This window comes from Myotis davidii, unplaced genomic scaffold (genome assembly GCF_000327345.1).
Source record: "Myotis davidii unplaced genomic scaffold, ASM32734v1 scaffold803, whole genome shotgun sequence".
In the NCBI taxonomy this organism is placed as follows: domain Eukaryota; kingdom Metazoa; phylum Chordata; class Mammalia; order Chiroptera; family Vespertilionidae; genus Myotis; species Myotis davidii.
Window position 1 is genome coordinate 1,360,829 of NW_006295567.1, and position 5,114 is coordinate 1,365,942.

Consider the following 5,114-nt stretch of genomic DNA (forward strand, 5'->3'; position numbering starts at 1 on the left):
CGCTAATTTGGAGAGGAATTTCCTGTTAAAGATTAATTCAGATCTCTTGAGATACCCGCTCTGAACTCTGGGTACTGGGTTCTGCCTGGCTGCGTTCGTGGTCATGACGGTGAGAGCCAGCATTTATTGAGCACTTACTATGTGTCAGGCGCTGAGCCACATATCCTTAGCACTTCTGGATACAAACTATGGTCAGACCCATTTTTGAGAGGGAGGAACTGAGGTCTGAGCGGTGACGTGGCTTGCTCAGGTTCTCTTAGCTGGGAAGGAGCAGAGCTGGGATCAGAACTCCATTCGTCTACTTTCAAAATCCATGCCCTCTGTCTCCAAGGCGGCCTGTCCCCTTTGTCTGCGTCCGCAGTTGTTGGGAAGATGTAGTCTAGAGACAAGAACCTGATCTGCCCAGACAGACGTGGGCTCAGCCCCTGGGCCTGCTCCGCCCTCACCCGGGAGCTCAGGCAAGTCACCTGACCTCTCTGAGCCTCAGTTTCCTCATCTGTCAAATGGACTCTCAGTGCCCACTTTGCAAGGACAGTCAGGGCACACAATGGGGCTCTAACACACCATCTCCTTCCTCATCCTGCCCTTGACTGTGCCAGGATGCCCCCCTGGGAGCCCCTGGGAACCAGGTAGGCAGGTGGGTGGGAGGTAGCACGGGCAAATCTAGACTTGTGCTTAGACAAAGGACGATATCTTTCACCCATGAAATATTTACGAGTGTCAACTACGTGCCAAAGCTGTCTTTCTTACTTTCCTGATTTAATGCTTAAAAACTAGGCCTGGAGCCCGGCTACCTGGTTCAGATCCGGCTCTCAGTAAATTCCCTCTCTCCTGGGGCCTCTGTTTCCTCATCTGTAAAATGGGGCTGATGGTAGTGCCTGCTTTGTCCTCAACGCACCAATGACTGTTTAATTTATAACCAATGTCTAGTGCCCGCTGTTCACGTCGGTGGTGTCATAGCCTCGCCTCCCCTGGAGGTGGCGGGGGCAGGAAGGCGGACTCGGAGAGAAGCCGTTTGCCCAGGATGCCCTGCTGGCTCCTGGCATAGCTGGAATGGAAGCCAGAGCCAAGTGACTGGTCCCCTTGGGTCCCTGAAAGCCCAGTGACCGGCTTAGTGTCCTTCCTGGAAAGCCACCTCGGACTCCCCCCCTCGGAGTCTGTCCCCCCTCGGGCCACATCTCAGCTCTGCCCCTCACCGCTGTGTGACCTCTGTTTCTTGGGCTGCCACCTGGGGTTTGCTGGAAGTCAGAGCTTTGCCAATGTGCGGGGTATTCGGGGTATGCAGCTGCCACTCCTGCCCCGCCCAGGGCACCCCCTCCTTCGGTGCCATTGGTCCCACGAGCTGGCACCCTGACTGGTGGGCACAAGGACAGGAGGCCAGGCCCCTATTGCCATTGTGACTCCGACTTCCTTCCCGCCCCTGAGCCCTTCCTGATCACCGGCTTCTCCGTTCTGCCCCGAGCCCTGGCCGCTGCTGGCTGTGTGACCCCAAGGAAGTCCCCCGCCTCTCTGAGCAGGTTTCCTCATGGGTGAGGGCGGATCACAGAGCACAGGCTGGGGGCATAGGAGGCCTCACAAGCTGCCCCAGATGAGCTCAGGGGACAGGAAAAGCCACAGAAGGAGGTGGGGCAAGAAGAGAGGGTGACAGGCGGGCCATTGACCAAATGGGAATGCCCTTCTTTTTCTTCGTGGTGAGTAACGGCCGCCCGGCCGCCCGCCCTGCCAGCCCCACACAAAGGGCTGCTCAGTCTCACCAGGCGCCTGTTTTTCCTGAGGGTGGAGTGGCCTGGGCTACACCCGGCTGTCCAGGAGGGCTGACCGCTCCTGGGACAGCTCCTTGTGTGTGGTGTGTGTGTGTGTGTGTGTGCGTGTGTGGTGTGTGCGTGTGCGTGTGCGTGTGCGTGTGTGGTGTGTGTGTGTGCGTGTGCGTGTGCGTGTGTGGTGTGTGTGTGTGCGTGTGCGTGTGCGTGTGTGGTGTGTGTGTGTGCGTGTGCGTGTGCGTGTGTGGTGTGTGTGTGTGCGTGTGCGTGTGCGTGTGTGGTGTGTGTGTGTGCGTGTGCGTGTGCGTGTGTGGTGTGTGTGTGTGTGTGTGTGTGTGCGCGCGCACGCGCGCGCGCGCATGCGCTCGCACTTCAGCAAACACCCCCGATGGGCCGCGTGGACTCAGAGGAGACCCCAGCGGGCACGGGGCCAAGGGGCCTCAGGTGGGGACCGGGGCTGGCTCACTCTGTCTTCCCTTGGCACAGAGCGGAGGCGTGGAATATATAGACCGAGTGGATGAATGAGCGAAGGGAGGAGGGAGGGAGTGGACGGACAGATCAACAAGGCAGGGGGTCAGGAAAGCCGCCCGCTCACACTCAGGCCCTGGCTCCGAGACTGAGTGAGCGTGGCGTGTCCTGGCCTCTCTGAGCCTCAGTTTCCTCGTCGGCAAAAATGGACTCATGACAGCCTTCGCCCTCAGCGGGCATTGGGTTCATGTGGGCACTCGGTCAGGGACCTGTGAGGGGGGTTAGCTGGAGAGTCGGGTCCAGGTTCGGCGTGGAGGTCGTCTGCCCCAGGGAGAATGGCTTTGTCTTTGATTCCGTTCCTTTGCTCACTCGTGGAGTCGCTGATTTGGTCCCTTGGCGAGCGCACCTGAGCAGCGGCTGCGTGCGGCCTTGTTCCGGGCACTGGGGACTCGGTGGTGATCAGAGCAGGAGAGGGCCCTGCCCTCCTGGAGCTTGGGTCCGAGTTCCCATCATCCCAGGTGGGTGCTGCAGAGGGCGAAGTGCTCCGCCAGGGGGCAGGTCGCACCGCTGCTCGGCCGCAGAGCCAGGATTCCAACCCCCCGTCTGTCTGATGCGTTATCAGCTCCCCACCGCTGTACTGCGAGTCCCACGGGGGGGTGGCACTTGGCCAGGTGGCCCGGAGAGAGGTCTTCATAGGCCCCAAAGCGCTGAACTCAAACGGCTTATTTATTTAATTCTTAGCTCTTTTTAAAAAAATATTATTTACTAGAGAGAGAGAGAGAGGAGAGATTGATTTGTTGCATTCTTTGGCTGCTTCTTGTATGTGCCCTGATGGGGAATTGAACCCACAACCTTAGCTTATCAGGGTGACACTCTAGCCAACTAAGCTACCCAGCCAGGACTCAAATAGGTTTAAAGCAGATGGTTGGACTTCAGGCACATTCCCTTCCTGCTGCGTTGTGACCTCAGCTGGGTCTCTTGGTCTCTCCAAGCCTCAGTGTGTTCATCTGTGAAACGGGGTGACAGTGATGCCGACACCAGATGGCTGCCTGGGTAAATTTCAGCTGCAACCTCCATTCTCCTGGGACTTCATTTGTCAGCTGGGAATGGACAAGAATACCTAACTTTCCAAGTTACTATTTGGATCAAAGCGGATGGAAGGTGCTGTGTGAATGCACGAACACGGCAGGCGCTGCGGAGGGTGGGCCTTGGGCTCTGGCTGCAGCCCTGGTCCTGGCTGTTCGCCTGCTGTTGGCACAGGCTGGTGGTGCACGCACACCGGTTTTCTGTTGCCTCCGGCTCCCTTCCCCAGCCCCACCCGACCGGTTTGTTCCGAGTGTCTGCCCTCCTCTGGGCTCTGCAGGTGTGATAGGTGGAGGGTGTATGTATGTTGGGGTGGGCGTCCTCTCCCGAGGCCTCAGTCTCCCAGGTGGGAAATGGTCCAGCGCCTGTCCTGATAGCTTCCCAGAGGCAGCGAGAGATGGAAATGAGGAGGTGAGGAAACCTAGTAGAGTCACGAGCCCGCCTTGGGGCCAGGAAGTCTGGGTCCCAGCGCCTGCTCTGTCCTGCCTGCTCTGGGCTTGTCTTCCCAGCTGGAAATGGAAGGAACGTTAACAACAATAAGAACGCAGCCGCTGTGTCCTAAACTCCCCAGTGATCACATTTACTGCCCACAGCGGCCGTGGTGTAGGAGCTGTGCTGGCAGCTTTTTAATGTAAAGCACAGATCTGCAGTCCAGCAAATAATTACAAAGCAAATTCGGACTCAGCGGTGTTCCCCATTTTACAGATGAGGAAACTGAGGCCCAGAGAGGAGATGTGACTCGCTCAAGGCCACCTGCCGGCGAGTGGCAGGTGGGGAACAGACCAGGCCGTCTCATGGTTCCTGAGGCCACACAGTCCTGTCGGGGGGTGGGGGTGGTCTCTGTGACTGTCTTCCTCCAGGAGAGGGGTTGGGCCGGGGGGAGGGGCGAGGAGGCTCTGAGACCACCCTCCTGGGCTGGAGCTGGCAGCATCCGGCTCTGAGCAGGACTGAGTCAGAGGGCGGGCTCCTGGGCTGCGCTGTGACCGGAGGGGGAGGCCCGGACAGAGCGGGCACCTCTGAGGAAGGGCAGCATGTCTGTGAGCCCCCGCAGTGTGCCACACCCTGTATGTGCCACACCCTGTATGTGCCACACCCTGTATGTGCCACACCCTGTGTCACCGAGGAAACAGGCTCCGGGAGGGGAAGCCATTGTCCAAGATCTCAGAGCTAGCGGCCGACCGAGGGGCCATTCACGTACCAGTAAGAACAACGTCGTCTTCCGGAGTGCGCCGTGCAGGGGTTTTAGTGCGCGCAGAGCTGTGCACACTGTGTGGCTCCAGAACTTTCCGTTGCCCCAGAGGGAACCCATACCCGTTAGCTGTCACCGCCCCCACCCCCAGCCCGGCAGCCAGGCTGTGCTGTCTGACTCCGGACTTGCCTGCGCTGGCTGTTCCCCGTAAGTGCAGTCCTGTCACACGTGGCCTTTGGGTTGCGTGGCGTGTGCCCTTAAACCACTGCGCCACACTGCCTCCCACTGCTCCCCCTCGCTGGGGCCTAGGACGGGCGGGTGCCCAGGAGAGCTGGGGAGGCGGTGGATTTTGTGAGCACAGTTGGGATCCCTCCAGCGCGGGCCTGCAGAGTGACCGAATGTTTGTGGTGGTCACACCGACGTGGCCTCTGTGGGCCCGGTGAGTCACCCCACGCTGCCCAGCCTGGTGGTGTGAGCTCGAGGGGCACCCTCCTGGGGGGGCCTGACAGGACACTGGGGCTCTGTCTGCCCTGGACAGGCGGCCACTGTGCAGCGAGCAGGAAGCGGGCTGGGTCTGCTGGGTAAATACCGGCGGTGGGAAGGTGCCCAGCGTG